The 18196-nt window shown below is 45.1% G+C and overlaps 1 protein-coding gene across 2 annotated transcripts in view; it reads right to left on the reverse strand.

Annotated features, from left to right (window-relative positions):
• atp8b3 (ATPase phospholipid transporting 8B3) overlaps window positions 1–18196 on the reverse strand; it is a 127508-nt gene that overhangs the window by 107486 nt on the left and 1826 nt on the right. Inside the window, exon 1 of one of the 2 annotated variants that reach the window (XM_078424145.1) lies at window positions 5048–5318. The exons of the other annotated variant lie outside the window; for it this stretch is intronic. The gene's annotated coding sequence lies outside the window, so the exon portion shown is untranslated. Of the gene's footprint in view, window positions 1–5047; window positions 5319–18196 lie in introns of those variants that run through there. 2 annotated transcript variants of the gene reach the window in all.

An 18196-nucleotide genomic window follows, 5' to 3' on the forward strand; every position in this document is an offset into this window, starting at 1 on the left:
TGCTGAGTTACTCCAGCATTTTGTGAATAAATAACAGTTTAGCATGGAAGGTAAACTGGTGAACCGATAGGAAACAGAGATTAGGCACAAATACGAATTGGCAATAAAAACACTTGCTCCCTGACAACCATCAACACAGAAGCACCTGTGGCTGTATACTCAGTCCCCTGCTCTACTCTTTATATGCAAGACTGTGTCACAGCTTAGCATGGTAATTGCTCTGCCCCAGACCACGGGAAATTGCAGTGTGTCGCACCCTGGCCACTCCCTCGTCTCCCCTCTCCCATCGGGCAAAAGGTATGGAAGTGTGAAAACGCACACCTCCAGATTCAGGCACAGTTTATTCCCAGCTGTTATCAGGCAAGGGCAGCACAGTGGCGCAGTACAGTTGCTGCCTTACAGCGCTTACAGCGCCAGAGACCCGGGTTCGGTCCTGGCTACGGGTGCTTGGCTGTACGGTGTTTGTATGTTCTCCCCGTAATCTGTGTGGGTTTTCTCCGAGAACTTTGGTTTCCTCCCACACTCCAAAGACGTACAGGTTTGTCGGTTAATTGGCTTGGTATGAATGTAAAAATTGTCCCTAGTGTAGGATAGTGTTGCTGATTGGTGCAGAGTCTGTGGGCCGAAGGGCCTGTTTCCGCGCTGTATTTCTAAACTAAAATAAACTAAGCTGAACTATCCTCCCAACAACTAGAGAACAGTACTGACAATCTACCTCATTAGAGACCCTCGGACTATCTTTGATAGGATTTTACTGGCTTTATCTTGCACTTAACGTTATTCACGTTATTCCCTTTACCATGTATCTGTACATTGTGGATTGCTCGATTGTAAAGGTATTGTCTTTCCGCTGACTGGTTGGCAAAAGGTTTTCACTGTGCCGCCGGTACATGTGACAATAAACGAAACTCAAACTCGAATTCAAACTCAAGAGTCGTTGATGCAGCCCTGTTCATCTCAAAACCATTGACTCCATCTACATTTCACACTTACTTGGGAAAGCAGCCAATATAACCAAGGGCCACTGGGAGACACAGCGATAGAGTTGTGCCTTACAGCACCAGGGACCGGGTTCGATCCAGACTTATGGATGCTGTCTGTACGGAGTTTGTACGTTCTCCCCGTGACCTGCGTGGGTTTTCACCGGGATCTCCGGTTTCCTACCCACACTCCAAAGATGTGCAGGTTTGTAGGTTAATTGGCTTGGTATAATTGTAAATTGTCCCTAGTGTGTGTGTGATATTGTTAGTGTGCGGGGATCGCTGGTCGGTGCAGACTCGATGGGCTAAAGACCTTTTTCCGCACTGTATCTCTAAACTAAAAAAAAACACTCACACTCTGGTTATTCTCCTTTCTCCTCTCTCCCGCCAACCACAAGATACAAAAGCTTGACTGTACGTACCATAAGATTCCTGAACAGCCTCTTCCCCTTGTAGGTATGCTTTTCAAAAGATACACAGTGCTGGAGTAACTCAGTGGGTCAGGCAGCCTCTCTGGAGAACATGGATAGGCAACATTTCGGGTCAGGACTCTTCTTCAGACTGATTGTAATAGGGTGGTAGAAAGCTGGAAAAGAGGTGGGGGCGGGACAAAGTCTTGCAAGTGATAGGTGGATACAGTTGAGGAGGTGTTTGGTTGGACAAAGGCCAGAGATAAAAAGACAAGATCTTGCACTAAATGTTGTATCCTTTATCTACGCACTGTGGACGGCTTGATTGTATTCTTGTATAGTCTTTTCTTTGACTGGATAGCACGCAAATAAACGCTTTTCACTGTACCTCGGTACACGTGACAATAATAAACTAAAGGATAGAAGAGGCTTTAAATGTGAAGCCAGAGGAAAGGATATAAGTGGAAGGGATGTGGGACACCCCCACCTCTCTTCTAACTTTCTCCCCCCAACACAATCAGTCTGAAGAATGATCCCGACCCAAAACTTTGTCTATCCACATTGTTCAGATGTGCTGCCTGACCCACTGAGTTTGGTTTAGTTTAGAGATGCAGCATGGAAACAGGCTCTTTGGCCCACCAAGTCTGCGCTGACCAACAATTCCCGCACACTTATTCTATCCTACACACACTGACGACAAATGACGATTATACCAAGCCAATCTACAAATCTGTAAGTCTTTTGAGTGTTGGAGGAAACCGGAGCACCCGGAGAAAACCCACGCAGATCACGAGGAGAACGTACAAACTCCGTACAGGCAGCACCCATAGTCAGGATCGAACCCGGGTCTTTGAAGTGTAAGGCAGTAACTCTACCACTGTGCCACCGTGCCGCCCTAGTTACTCCAGTACTTTGTGTCTTTTTTTTTGTTGTAAACCAGCATCTGCAGTTCCTTGTATATGCATTTAAGAGGATTTTAGCTGGGCACATGTATATGCAGGGAATGGAGGGATGTGGACCACGTACAAGCAGAGATTAGTTCAATGTGGCAACATTAACAGCACGGACATTGTGGGGCCGAACGGCCTGTTACTGTGCAATACTGTCCTCTGTCCAAAGATAGTCACAAAAAGCAGAAGTGACACAGACACCATCTCTGGAGAGAAGGAATGGGTGATGTTTCGGGTCGGAACCCTTCTTCAGGCTGGTCACACAGTTCTGTCCTGTGTTAAATGGGAGTGGCTGTGTTTTTATAGAATGGTCTCAATGGGCCGAATGGCCTGCTTCGGTCCTGTAACCAGACTGTAAAACGCTCCAAGTCAGAGTCAAGAGTGTTTTACTGTCATGTGTCCCAGATAGAAGCTATGAATGTGTTACTTGCAGCAGCACAACACTCACTGTGTGGGGACTGTGTGGGGACTGTGTGGGGACTGTGTGGGGACTGTGTGGGGACTGTGTGGGGACTGTGTGGGGACTGTGTGGGGACTGTGTGAGCTTGTAGCAAACGAGGCAGCAGCGACTTACTTGGGATCCGGGCAGCACCACAGCAAACCCCAGCTGTAGTGTAGCAAAGCGCTGGCTCAGCCGGGCTGGACAGACACACCAGTCAGACACACCAGTCAGACACACCAGTCAGACACACCAGTCAGACACACCAGTCAGACACACCAGTCAGACACACCAGTCAGACACACCAGTCAGACACACCAGTCAGACACACCAGTCAGACACACCAGTCAGACACACCAGTCAGACACACCAGTCAGACACACCAGTCAGACACACCAGTCAGACACACCAGTCAGACACACCAGTCAGACACACCAGTCAGACACACCAGTCAGACACACCAGTCAGACACACCAGTCAGACACACCAGTCAGACACACCAGTCAGGGTCGGTGGTGGGGGAGGCGATGCAGGGTTACACCGGAGATCCACACAGAAAGCTGGGGTCGCTCAGCGGCACAGGCAGCATCTCTGGAGGCAAGGGATGGGTCAGGACCCCTCTCTGGCACCAGAGTCAGCCCTCGCCTCCCACCCCCTGGTAGTCTGGGGGGGGGGGGAGAGGGAGGGAGAGGAAGGGAAAGGGAGGGAGAGAGAGGAAGGGAAAGGGAGGGAAAGAAGGAGGGAAAGGGAGAGAGGGAGGGAAGGAAAGGGTGAGAGAGAGAGAGGGAGGGAAGGAAAGGGGGAGAAAGGGAGGGAGGGAGGGGGGGAGAAAGAGAAAGGGGGAGGGAGAGAGAGAAAGGGGGAAAAGGGGGGAGAGGGGGAGGAGGGAGGGAGAGAAAGAGGGAGAGAGAGAAAGGGAGAGAGGGAGAGAAACGAAAAGGGAGAGAGAGAGAAAGGGAGGGAGAAAGAGAGGGAGAGGGGGGAGAGAAAGGGAGGGAAAGAAAGGGAGAGAGAGAACGGGAAAGGGAGGGAGAGAGAGAAAGGGAAAGGGAGGGAGAGAAAGGGAGAGAGAGGGAGGGAGGGAGAGGGTCAGTGAGGAGTGTGTAGCCCGACCCTGTGTCACACAGCAGGCGAGCTTGTACAGATGGGTTGTTACAGTGGGGCGCTGCTCTCTCTCTCTCTGGGCCGGGAGCGGGAGACCGGACACTTCACTGCCGGTGCTGGCTTACACTGAACATAGACACAAAACGCCGGAGTGACTCAGCTCAGGCAGCATCTCCGGAGAGAAGGTGTGGGCGACGTCTCGGGTCGAGACCCTTCTCCAGACTGAGAGTCTCCCCTCTCCTCCCCTCCCCTCCCCTCTCCCCGGGCAGAGGTGCTGCCTGCGTTAGTTACTCCAGCACTCTGTGTCTGTCTGCGAGATACTTTAACTTGGCCTGGGGGGGTTAAACACCACGCCATTGTCCTAAGTGAGAAACAAGGAACTGCAGATGCTGGCTTGCAAAAGAAAGACACAAAGTGCTGGAGTAACTCAGCGGGTCAGGCAGCACCTCTGGAGGACAGAAGGGTCCCGACCCTAAACATCACATCTGCATGTCTTCCAGAGATGCTGCTTGACCCATCTGAGTTACTCCAGCAGCCAGTGCCTCTTCTTTTTTGTTTCTACCCCTGTACCAACTAACTAACTAACTAATTAACTAACTAACTAACTAACTAACAAACTGCATGGGAGTTAGTTACTCCAACAGCCTGTGCCTCTTTTTTGGGTTTCTACCCCTGTACCAACCAACTAACTAACTAACTAACTAACTAACCAACGAACTAACTGCATGGGAGTTAGTTACTCCAGCAGCCTGTGCCTCTTTTTTTGTTTCTACCTCTGTACCAACTAACTAACTAATTAACTAACTAACTAACTGCGTGGGAGTCTGTTAGTCCAGCTGCCCGTGCCTCTTTTTTTTCTTTCTACCCCTGTACCAACTAACTAACTAACTAACTAACTAACTGCATGGGAGTTAGTTACTCCAGTAGCCTGTGCCTCTTTTTTTTGTTTCTACCCCTGCACCAACCAACTAACTAACTAACTAACTGCATGTTATTCTCACTTTAATGAAAATGAAACTGACCAAAAAAAAGTCAGTGTCTTGAGGTTTAGAACGAGTCTTGCCATTTCCTCTGCTGGTTTTCATTACACCCCACCCACCCCACCCTTTCTGGGTGAAAAACAAAATACCCCTAGGGTTCCCTTTGAAACCTTTCCCCACTCACCCGAGTCTGGAGAAGGATCCAAGGTGCCCATTCCCTCCGCAGATGCTGCCCGACCCGCTGAGCTCCTCCAGCACTTTTGTGTGTGCGTGTGTGTGTGTGTTTTGCTCAGGGAATTCAACGTTAGTTTCTCTTCTCAGTTGCCCTCCTCTCGACCCGAAGTTCCGTGCATCGTTTCATGCCTGCAGGGACCTTCCAGAGTTGTGAAAGTCTGTCTGCTTGTGTTTATTAACAAAAACTTTGAAAACGATTCCTCTAGTCTAACAACAGATTCTCTCAGCTCCAGAAGAACGCCAAGTGTAACTAATAACTAACTCGCAGCAGAGCAACTTCTTGCACCACATAAGATCAGCGAGTTGGTTTTTCCAGCTACTGATTGCAGACTGCTGCAGTATAAACACTGCTTACACGCTCGGTGGTTTAAAAAGAGCATTGCCCCACCAACCACGTTCACTTTTCTACACAACTAAAAGGCCACTTCAACGTATGAGGCCAAAAAAGTGAACTTCTACGTCGAGGAATGCGAACCAGGATATCATTCAATTTCCCAAATGTGAACTGTGGTGCAACTTAGCAACAAGGAACTGCAGATGCTGGTTTAACAACAACAAAAAAGACACAAAGTGCTGGAGTAACTCAGTGTGTCAGGCAGCATCTATGGATAGGTTTTAGGTAGGGTAGGGTACACATCTTCAAACTGTGGCAAGTGGACTTCATAAGTGATAGGAGCAGAATTAGGCCATTCGGCCCGTCAAGTCTAAACTGCCATTTAATCAAGTCTGATCTATCTTTCGCTCCTAACCCCATTCTCCTGTCATCTCTCCATAACCTAAGACACCCGTACTATCTCTGCATTAAAAATATCCATTGACTCGGCCTCCACAGCCTTCTGTGGCAATTAATTCCACAGATTCACCACCCTCTGAAGAAAGTCCTCCTCATCTCCTTCCTAAAGGAACGTCCTTTAATTCTGAGTTACTCAAGCATTTTGTGTCTACCTACAGCTATTCACGGTTATCTGTGTTTCCCATTATTTTATTTAACTGTATAAGATCACCCTCCAGCCTCCTATGCTCCAGGGTAAAAATACCCAGCCTAACCCATTTCTTACAACTCAAACCTCCAAGTCACAGTAACGACCTCATAACTCATTTTTGCACCCTTTCCAGATTACTGACATGTGTTCTATAGCAGGGCAACCACAGTATTCTAAATGGGGTCATATCGCATCTTGTACAGTTGCAACATGAACATAGAGGACATCTGAGGTAGACACAAAATGCTGGAGTAACTCAGCGGGACAGGCAGCATCTCTGGAGAGAAGGAATGGGCGATGTTTCGGGTCAAGACCCTTCTTCAGACGAGGAGGTGTGAGGAAGTGTGAAGGAAAGAACCACAGGTGCTGGTTTAAATCGCAGGTAGACTCAAAATGATGGAGTAACTCAGCGGGACAGGCAGCATCTCTGGAGAGAAGGAATGGAAAAGGGTCTCGACCCGAAATGTCACCCATTCCTTCTCTCCAGAAATGCTGCCTGTCCCGCTGAGTTACTCCAGCATTTTGTGTTTACCTTCGAGGAGATGTGAGGGTCAGGTTTCTCACACAGTTGGTGGGGGGTATACAGAAAGACTGGCAAGAGGAGGTGGTGAAGTGGCGACAATCACATATTTAAAAGATAATTGAACAGGTGCTTGAACAGGAAAGGAACAGGGGGATGTGGGCATAATGTGGGCAAACAGGATTAGTGTAGATCGGCTTCACTGACGGCATGGACGAGGTGGGCCAAACGGCCCATTTCCATACTGAACAGCTCAATGGTTCAATAATAGAAGCTGTCTTTTACAGCCCTTATTCATGGTCTACGCTTCACGCTGTCTCTGCAGCCGCCAGCATTATCAAGGACCAGTCTCACCCCAGTCACTCCCTCTTTTAGTTTAGAGATACAGCGTGGAAACAGGCTCTTCGGCTCACCGGGTTCATGCCGACCAGCGATCCCTGCACATTAACATTATCCTACACATACTAGGCACCCATAGTCGGGATCGAACCCAGGTCTCCGGCGCTGCAAGCGCTGTAAGGCAGCTTATCTCGGTACACATGGCAATAATAGAAACATAGAGAATTAGGTGCAGGAGTAGGCCATTCGGCCCTTCACCGCCATTCAATATGATCATGGCTGATCATCTAAAATCAGTACCCCGTTCCTGATTTTTCCCCATAAGGGATATGGGGAATGATTCCTTTAGCCCTAAGAGCTAAATCTAACTCTCTCCAGAAATTGATATCCTGGGTGGTCTTTACCAGCCCCTGACTTCACCAGAGCCTTTGATCAAAGCAAGGATCAATGACGATAATTCAAGAGGTGAGGTAGGAGTGGTTGCCAACTGGGCTTTGGGGCGGCACAGTGGTGCAACTGGTATGAATCTAAAGCCTCATAAATACAGTTACTAGAAGAACAGATCAGAGGCTGAAAACTCTGCAACAATTCCGAGCGCCTCAAATCCTTGGTCGCTACTAACTACATCCAGGGGCATGATTGAATGCTCTCCACTTGGCTGGATGAGCGCAGTTCCAAGCACACACAGAAACCTGTGAACCACAACTACATCCATCTACATGGTAGAACATAGAAAACAGAACAATGCAGCACAGGGACAGGCCCTTCGGCCCACAATGTTGGTGCCAAACATAATGCCAAGTTGAACTGATTTCATCTGCCTGTACATGATCCATATCCCTCTATCCCTTTGCACTTCCATGTGCCTATCTAAATGCCTCTTAAACCCACAATCATATCTGCCTTCACCACCACCCCTGGCAATGTGCTCCGGGTTCCCACCACTCTCTGTGTAAATAAACATCTCTAAACCTTCCCCCTTCACCTTATAGCTAGCTATTCCCCGTAGTGTTGGACATTTCCACCCTGGGTAAAAGGGTTCTGACTGTCTACCCAATCTATGCCACCGGACAGATGCTCAAAGGCACCTCACCAAGGCAACCCACCTAGGTTCATACCCTAAATGTGCTTAAGATTGGGGGAGTTGAGTTAGTTCCTTACATTACTACTGTCGGAGAGGTGGAAGATTTTGACTGAGAGATGATGGAATTGAGGTGGGCTTCCATGTTCCGGCAGTGGGTGATCTGGAGACCATCTTGCAGGTGATGGTGCTCCAGTGTGAATGGTCCCGCTGTAGTTCAGCACGTGGGGTCATGCATCACATGAGATGTTATGCTCGTGAACACTACATTAGTTATAGGTACATGGTGTTGCTTCAAGTGTGGTGTTGCTGTTGGTGTGGCATGTGAAAAATCTTATTTAAAACAAGCTCATTAATCGTCAATATATATTGGTTTGTTAGGATCGTGCTGTACTTTCAGATTGTGTTATCAGATAATTCTTGGTATTGCTATTTGAACATGGATCTTGCAGACTAATTTATATTTGAATATTTATTCATGGCCGTTATTAATAATTGCTAGCAGTCCAGCGATGAAATTTGCAAGGCTACAGAGAAAGGAAAGGATCACTTGAGGTTTTATGCACCTCGTCTCAACCTTTTCCTTTTCCAAAGGAAAAATCGCCAACTTATCCCAAATTACTCATGTTTAAGATTCTCCCATTCTGGAAATATCTTTGCATCTTCTCCAGCACAGTTACATGCTGCCTGTAATGTGGTAACCAGAAGCATAAGTGTGAGGACATTACCTTTTTTTTAATTCTTTTTTTAATTTTAATTATTTATTTATTTATTTATTTATTTATTTATTTATTTATTTTATTTTTTTCCTTGGTACCTAATCAGATGTACAGCACTTTGGTCAACGTGGGTTGTTTTTAAATGTGCTATACAAATAAAATTGACTTGATTTGACCTGTAACTTCACCTGTGCTTTATACAATCACAACACAGCATAAACATTTTATCTACCCGTCCACTATCCTCCAAGGAAACGAGGGCATTTCATAGAGTCATGGAATCATATGGCATGGAAACGGGCCCTTCGATCCAACTTATCCATGCTGAACATGGTGCCCCATCTAAGTAAGCCCCATTTGACCGTCTTTGGCCCATATCCCTCTGAACCTTTGAGGTTCCTCTGTTCTACTCTTGTTGCTATCCTACCATTCACATGTATCCTCTCGCCTCAATTTCCATTCACCAATGCCTTATTTAACAATGATGATCGTGGTGGAAGCAGATATGATAATGGCGATGAAGAGGCTTTGGGATAGGCACGTGAATGTGCAGGGAATAGAGGGTTATGGATCGTGTACAGGCAGATGAGATCAGTTTAACTTGGCATCATGATCAGCACAAACATTGTGGGCCGAAGGGCTATACTATTTTATGTACCAATTCTCTGGACTGAATTTATTCGACTCCTCTTTTCCCTCTCACCAGTTCATTCATGCCATCTTAATGTCTATTCTTCTCTTCCTCGGTATCATCCATGTAGATAAGTTTTTGTTTTAACTGGAACTTTCTTCAGTCAACATTTTCTTACTAATGATAAAATATCATAAAAAGCAAAGGAACTAGTACTGAAAAATCCTATTGTATTCATGACCTAATTTTCACTCTTTACATATATTCTGTTCAAGGAATAGAGGAAGTGGTTGAGGTTGGTACAATAACATTGTGTTTTTAAAAACATTTGGACATGGTGCATGTATAGGAAAGGTTTAAAGGGATATGGGTCAAGGGCAGACAAGTGGGACTAGCTTGGATGGAGCATTTTGGTCGGAATGGACGAGTTGGGCCGAAGGGCCTGTTTCTTTACTGTATGACTCTATGACCTATGGTTACATTGTTGAATTTAAATTCCCACTAATTATTTAAATCCCAAACCATCAACAGTCACTGTGCATGGATGTTGAGGTTCCTCAGCTTGACAACAATTTGAATATATTTTCCAAAATTGTGTTTGACAAGGAGAAACTTTCCATTCGCCTTAAGGGGCGGCACAGTGGCGCAGCTGGTAGAGTTACTGCATCACGGCGCCAGAGACGATCTGCGATCGTTGCCTTGGGTGCTGTCTGTGTGGAGTTTGCACGTTCTCCCTGTGACTCCAGGTGCTCTGGTTTCATAGAAACATAGAAACATAGAAAATAGGTGCAGGAGTAGGCCATTCGGCACTTTGAGCCAAAACTGCCACTCAATACGATCATGGCAGATCATCCAAAATCAGTACCCCGTTCTTGCTTTCTCCCCATATCCCTTGATTCCGTTAGCCCTAAGAGCTCTATCTAACTCTCTCTTGAATACATCCAATGAATTGGCCTTCACTGCCTTCTATGACAGAGAATTCCACAGATTCACAACTCTCTGGGTGAAAAAGTTTTTCCTCATCTTAGTCCTAAATGGCCTACCCCTTATCCTTAAACTGTGACCCCTGGTTCTGGACTCCCCCAACGTGGGGAACATTTTTTCCTGCATCTAGCCTGTCCAATCCCTTAAGAATTGTGTATGTTTCTATAAGATCCCCTCTCATCCTTCTAAATTCCAGTGAATACAAGGCCAGTCCATCCATTCTTTGGATTTCCTCCCATATCCCAAAGACATACGGGTTTGTAGGTTAATTGGCCACTGTAAAACTTCTCCTAATGTGTAGGCAATGGATGAGAAAGTCGGATAGTATGGAATTAGTAAGAATGGGTGGTCGGCATGGATTTGGTGGGCAGAGGGGCCAGTTTCTATCCTGTTTTTTAAAACTAAACATAGAGACTGTGCCATCTAGATTCCAATTCCTGTTTGTTGGTGGACCCTGTACTAGGAATAATTTTCAAAATGAAATTATCTGAGAATCTTCTTATAACTCCACATGACTTCAACTCACTGCAATCTATTTTTTTTTTTTTTTTTGTTGAGTTGATGTTTTATATCTGCAAGATTCTTGGCCAAAAAAAAGCTGCCAGCTGACCTTGTACTCTGTACCAGAGGGGAAATGGTGAAAATGTACTAGAAACACAGCATTATATAACACACCCTTCAATGATAAGCACTCAGAGTTTGGTAATAAATATGTGAATGGAAAATAAACCTGTTGATTGTGATTTTGGGTGTGTGTTTTGGGTTTGAAACTGTAATGATTAAACAGCTGCATTAGCGAAAATCTACATTTATGTATGTGTTTTCCAATCGTAGAGCTTTTCAAAGTAATGCATTTGTTGAAGTTAATCCTCGGCACAACACAGGCAATAACGGCACCACTCTTTCACTGTTCAGTGATAAGAAAATGACCCTGATATTTACATTGAGGTTTCCTGGACATCACTTACACGGAAGTTGTCTCCATCGAAATCTCACGCTGTCTCAGAAAAAGAGCCAACATAATCAAAGACTTGTCCCACCCCAGTCATTCCTTCTTCTCCCTGCTCCCATCCGGCAGAAAATACGCGCACCACCAGACTCAGGAATAGCTTCTTCCCCTCTTTTGTCGGGCTTCTGAACTGTCCTTCCATAAGCTTGGGTACTTGCTGCCTGATTCACCTCTACCCCAGTGCGGACATTGGACTTTGTCTTTGGAACTGATGCAATACAATGCTGAGAACTATATTCTGCATTATGTCTGTTCCCCTTTGCTCCACCTATCTTATTTGAGTTTAACCTGATTGTACTAATATATAGTATTATCTGATCTGTTTGGATAGGGATATAAAACAAAACTATTCACTGTACTTTGGTACACGTGACAATGATAAACCTAAACCTATTGTAATAAAAATGTTAAAATATTGCAGAATCTTTAAGAATTACAGTAGGATCTTCAAGAATTACAACAGGATTTTCAAGAAGTACAAGTGGGCCGAGTGGGCAAGTGGGCCGAGAAATGGCTAATTCAGATAAGTGTGAGGTTGGGAAGTTTTGCATTTGGGAAGTCTTCGGGGACAGGACCTTCATAGTAAATAGTAGGGCCCTGGGGAGTGTTGCAGAGCAGAGGAATATAGAGTATAAGTACATGGTTCTCTGAATGTTGCGTCACATGTAGATGGGTTGATGAGGAAGGCTTTTGGCACATTGGCCTTCATCATTCATGGTATTGAGAATGGAAGTTGTGATGTTATGTTAAATCTGTATATTGCTCGGGCCAAAAGCCCTCTTCCATGATGTTAAACTAAACTAAACTAAACTAAATTAAACTAAACTAAACTAAACTAAACTAAATCCAAGTGTCTATCCAAAAGCCCCTCATGTGCCACTATCCTATCTGGTCTATTTGGTTCCACCACCACCCACGACAGCGCGTTCCAGCACTCATCATCACAATAGACAATAGACAATAGACAATAGGTGCAGGAGGAGGCCATTCGGCCCTTCGAGCCAGCTGATCATTCTCAATCAGTACCCCGTTCCTGCCCTCTCCCCATACCCCCTGACTCCGCTATCCTTAAGAGCTCTATCCAGCTCTCTCTTGAATGCATTCAGAGAATTGGCCTCCACTGCCTTCTGAGGCAGAGAATTCCACAGATTCACAACTCTCTGACTGAAAAGGTTTTTCCTCATCTCAGTTCTAAATGGCCTACCCCTTATTCTTAAACTGTGGCCCCTTGTTCTGGACTCCCCCAACATTGGGAACATGTTTCCTGCCTCTAACGTGTCCAGCCCCTCTAAGTAAAAACAAAATTGCCCCATGCATCTCCTTTAAACTTTCCCCTCTCACCTTAGAGCCCTCTAGTCGGCACGGTAGCGTAGCGGTAGAGTTGCTGCTTTACAGCGAATGCAGCGCCGGAGATTCAGGTTCGATCCTGACTGCGGGTGTTGCACTGTAAGGAGTTTGTACGTTCTCCCCGTGACCTGCGTGGGTTTTCTCCGAGATCTTCGGTTTCCTCCCACACTCCAAAGACGTACAGGTATGTAGGTTAATTGGCTGGGTAAATGTGAAAATTGTCCCTAGTGGGTGTAGGATAGTGTTAATGTACGGGGATCGCTGGGCGGCACGGACTTGGTGGGCCGAAAAGGCCTGTTTCCGGCTGTATATATATGATATGATATGATAGTCTTTAATATCTCCACCCTGGGAAATAGGTTCTGACTGCCTACCCTATCTACGCCTCTCATAATTTGCTATACTTCTATCAGATCTGCCCTTCACCTGCAACATTCCAGAGAAAACAACACAGGTTTGTTCAAACAATCAGGGATATTTTAAAACATATTTTTCAGATACAGCTAAGTATGCCAATGTTACTAATCCAATACAATTTGATTATATCATCATGAAAAATTCAATAAAAGCTTGAACTGGCTTTTACCTCCAAGTGAATTTGATTAAATTACACACTTTTTCACGTTTAAAATGTAACGCATTTTGGTTATTCATCAATGCAATTGTTATTGCAGTCCTCAGGGCAAAGGCTACTTATGGAATATAGCAAGTTCATTTAAGTTACTGATAAACTGGCCAAATTACACAACAAAGGAGATAATCAGTAATCAGTTGATCGCAAGATAGAGTTCTTTGATTTAATCAGTGAAGCAAAACTTTCTTGGATTTTGTCTTCATAAATATTATTTCCTATTTCCTTATTTACATTCCCTCATTATTGCCCCATCACATAAAAGACAGACAAAAAGAAGGCTGGAGTAACACAGTAGGTCGGGCAGCATCTCTGGAGAACATAGATAGGTGACGTTTCCGATCAGGACCCTTCTTTCCAGCCCGAAAAGTCACCTATCTATGGACTCCAGACATGACCCACTGGTTACTCCAGTACTTTGCGTCTTTTTTTTTAGTAAACCAGCATCTGCAGTTCCTTGTATCTAAAAAAGAAAGTTGATTTCCTCCAAGTCCTCTCCCAATACATTAATAACACAATGGTCAGTTTGGAGCACTGTTTAATAATCTACCTATTGTCCAAAGATCATTAATTTAGAGGGAATCATACAACACGGAAACAGGTCAACCTGCCCATGCTGACCAGGATGATCCATCTACACTCGTTCCACCTGCCTGCATTTGGCCCGTATCCCTCTAAACCTTTCCCATCCATGTACCTGTCCAAGTGTATTTTAAATGTTGTTATAATACCTGCCTCAACTACCTCCTCTGGCAGCTCGTTCCATATAACCGCTACCCTCTGTGTGAAAAAGTTGTCCCTCAGGTTCCTATTAAATCTTTCTCCCTCTCACCTTAAACCTATGTCCCCTGATTCTTGATTCCCCAATCCTAGGCAAAAGACTGGGCATTCTCACTATCTGTTCCCCTCGTGATCCTGTATATTGTTGTATTCTGGATACAGAATTTTGAATTAATATTGATTTCCCAATAATAAACTTTCCCCATTTTCAATCATAAGTTACCTATTCTTTCAATAGGTAACTTACAATTTGAATCTTACTAGTCTGAGATGAGAGCGTGATCACCTAATTACTTCAGCTCACGATTGTGGGGGCGGTGCTTGGATCAAACATTCTGATTCTATTCGCCATTTTTCCATGATGGCTTAATGGATTTTTTAAAAAATCAGAACAAAGTCCATCAATTTACAAGGTTGATGCATGCCCCCTCCCGACATGTTTATACCGTGGCACAATTCCAAATTCTCCAACTTCAGGCAACTCAATTTTTTGTCTTTGTCCCCCCCCCTTGTCATTATTTTAGCTCAGTTTTTATTTTCTTTGCCATGAATTCCGTTAAACTTCTTAATAGACAACCAAATGACATTCTCCAGGAAGCAGATTACAATTCTGATTAAAATAGCGTCAGAAACAGATATAAAGACCTACAGGAGCAAAGTAGGTCCTTCCAACCTAACCTGACCTCACCTATTCTAACCTAACCTAACCTAACCTAATCTAACCTAACCTAACATAATGTTGTACAGTACAGGAACGGGCTCTTTGATCCACAATATCTCTGTCGAACATGAAGACGAGCTACTCTAATTTCTTCTGCCTGCACGTGATCACAGGTTTATAAGTTCACAAGTTATAGGAGTTGAATTAGGCCTTTCGGCCCATCGAGTCTACTCCGCCATTCAATCATAGTTGATCTCTGCCTCCTAAACCCATTTTCCTGCCTTCTCCCCATAGCCCTTGACACCCGTTCTAATCAAGAATTTGTCTATCGCTGCCTTAAAAATATCCACTGACTTGGTCGCCATAGCCGTCTGTGGCAATGAGTTCCACAGATTAACTACCCTCTGACTAAAGAAGTTTCTCCTCACCTTTCTAAAAGAGTGCCCTTTAATTCTGAGGCTGTGACCTCTGGTCCTAGACTCTCCCACCAGTGGAAACATCCTTTCAACATCCACTCTATCTATGCCTTTCATTATTCTGTAAGTTTCAATGAAGTCCCCCCTCAATCTTCTAAACTCACGCGTATAAAGGCCCGGTGCTGACAAACGCTCATCATATGCTAACCCACTCATTCCTAATATCATTCTTGTAAACCTCGTCTGGACCCTCTCCAGAGCCAGCACATCCTTCCTCAGATATGGGGCCCGCATTTTCTCACAGTACTCCAAATGCGGCCTGACCAGCGCCTTATAGAGCCTCAGCATTACATCTCTATTTTTGTATTCCAATCCTCTTGATATAAATGCTCACATTGAATTTGCCTTCCTTACTATCGATTCGACTTGCAAACTAACCTTTTTGGGATCGATACTCTTCCATTCCCTGCATGTCCATGTACCCATCTAAAAGCCTCGTAAATCCCACCATCATATCTGCTTCCACCACCTCTCTCCTGGCAACGCATTCCAGGCACCCACCACCCTCTGTGTAAAAAAATACTCACCCCGCACATCCCCTTTAACCTTTTCCCCTCTCACCTTAAAACTACGCCCTCTAATCCTTGACATTTCCACCCTGGGAATAAAAGGTTCTGACTGCCGACACAATCTATGCCTCTCAGATTTTGTGAGATACTTCTACCAGGTCTCCTCTCAACCTCCGAAACGTCAGAGAAAACAATCCAAGGTCCGACCACCATATAAAACTAATTTATTCCCCAAGTTTCATTTGTGTTAGTCACACCCTCTTGTTAAACTAATATTCAGGGTTATTTCAAAAGCCAATTCTTTTTTTTTAAGTAGGGTAAAGGAGGCTCCTATGATGGCCATCAAGATTTTTCTAAACTTGAATTCTGAACCATTAATTGATATAATTTTAAGTCTTCATGGGTTCCGTGGCTTCACACTCAATCTCAAATCCAATACCATTTCTGCTCATGTCCTATAATGGTGGCGATGTAGCGAATGGAGGGAGTGTGCTTAAGTTAACAAAACAAAAAGACACAAAAAGCAGGAGTGACTCAGCAGGTCGGGCAGCATCTGTGGAGAACGTAAAGCCACCTATCCACGTTCTCCAGATATTCTGCCAGAGTTACTCCAGCATTTTGTGTCCTTCGTTGATATAAAACCAGCATCTGCAGTTCCTTGGTATTGCTTTAGACATCATTCTAAACACATTTGTTCAAACGACTGGCAACTGAAACAGAAACTTTCAAATCCCTCACTAATTTCAGCCATGGAAAAGGAAAAGGAGGTGGTACACAACGATTTCTGATCCAGTCAGGACAGATGCTGCGGCATTGACTTCAAGAAACTCAAAATGATGGAAACACTCGTGTGGAAAGAGAAACAGTGTTTCCTTTTCAGGTCACAGCCCCTACATTGGAACAGTTTGTTCTCCGCTCCAAGTCACCACCCTAAATCAGTGGTACCAAAGAGGAACAACCTTGCTCCTAACTACATATTCCTCCCACTCCCCTCCAGGATAACTGAATCAGCCTTGGTGGGGCAGTAATATTGGTGAAGAACCATTTCCGAGTTCACAATCAACCCTGCACCATCCAAAATTCTCATTCAGAAACCACGTTAACTACGCACAAAGTGCTTGTGTAACTCGGCGGGTCAGGCAGCATCTCTGGAGAACACGGATAGGCGTTGTTTTGGGTCAGGACCCTTCTTCAGACTGATTGCTGTCTGACCCAATTGAGTTATTCCAGCATTTTGTGTCTTTCTTTGGCATTAGCCAGCATCTGCAGTTCTTTGTTATTACCAAATTTACATTTGTTTCTTGCACTTCATATTCCGCTTGGGGAGCCTGCAACCCAATGATATGAACATTGGATTCTCCAATTTTAAGTACCACTTCCTCTTTCTCTTCTGTTTCCTGTGGCCTCACCCCCACCCCAGTGCACACCCATTTCCCACAATATCCTGCCCCTCTTCGACCCCACCCCCTTGTCCCCTTCCATCTACATCCCCCCTCCCTCTGGTTTTACACTTCACTCCTCTCCTCGTCTGACACCCTTTTGTCTCCTTTTGCAGTTGTATAAGACGTTGATGAGGCCGCAATTAGTGTACTGTGAATAGACACCAAATGCTGGGTAACAGTGAGTAACTCAGCCGGACAGACAGCATCTCTGGAGAGAAGGAATGGGTGACGTTTAGGGTCGAGACCCTTCTTCAGTGTTCAGTTCTGGGCACCATGTTGTTAGAAAGATGTTGTCAAGCTGGAAAGGGTACACAGAAGATTTACAAGGATGTTGCCAGAGCTAGAGGGTGTGAGCTACAGGGAGAGGTTGAGTAGGCTAGGACTCTATTCCTTGGAGTGCAGGAGGTTGAGGGGTGCTCTTATTGAGGTGTATAAAATCATGAGAGGAATAGAGTCTGTTGCCCAGAGTAGGTGAATCGAGGACCAGAGGACGCAGGTTTAAGGTGAAAAGATTTAATAGGAATCTGAGGGGTAACTTTTTCACACAAAGGGTGGTGGGTGTATGGAACAAGCTGCCAGACGTGATAGTTGAGGCAGGCACCATCCCAACATTTAAGAAACAGTTAGACAGGTACATGGATAGGACAGGTTTGGAGGGATATGGACCTAACACGGGCCGGTGGGACTAGTTTAGCTGGGACATGATGGCCGGTGTGGGCAAACAGGGGCGAAGGGCCTGTTTCCACACTGTATCACTCCATGACTCTATCTCTGGCCTTTATCCATGCATCTGCCAATCAACCCCCCATCCCACTCAACTGTATCCACCTATCACTTGAACAGATAGACACAAAATGCTGGAGTAACTCAACGGGACAGGAGAGAAGGAAAGGGTGACGATGCAGGTTGAGACCCTTCTTCACTCCAGCATTTCGATTTAAACCAGCATCTGCAGTACCTTCCTATTACTTGACTAGTCCCTCCTGA

Source organism: Rhinoraja longicauda, chromosome 28 (genome assembly GCF_053455715.1).
Source record: "Rhinoraja longicauda isolate Sanriku21f chromosome 28, sRhiLon1.1, whole genome shotgun sequence".
NCBI classification, from domain to species: Eukaryota; Metazoa; Chordata; class Chondrichthyes; order Rajiformes; family Arhynchobatidae; genus Rhinoraja; species Rhinoraja longicauda.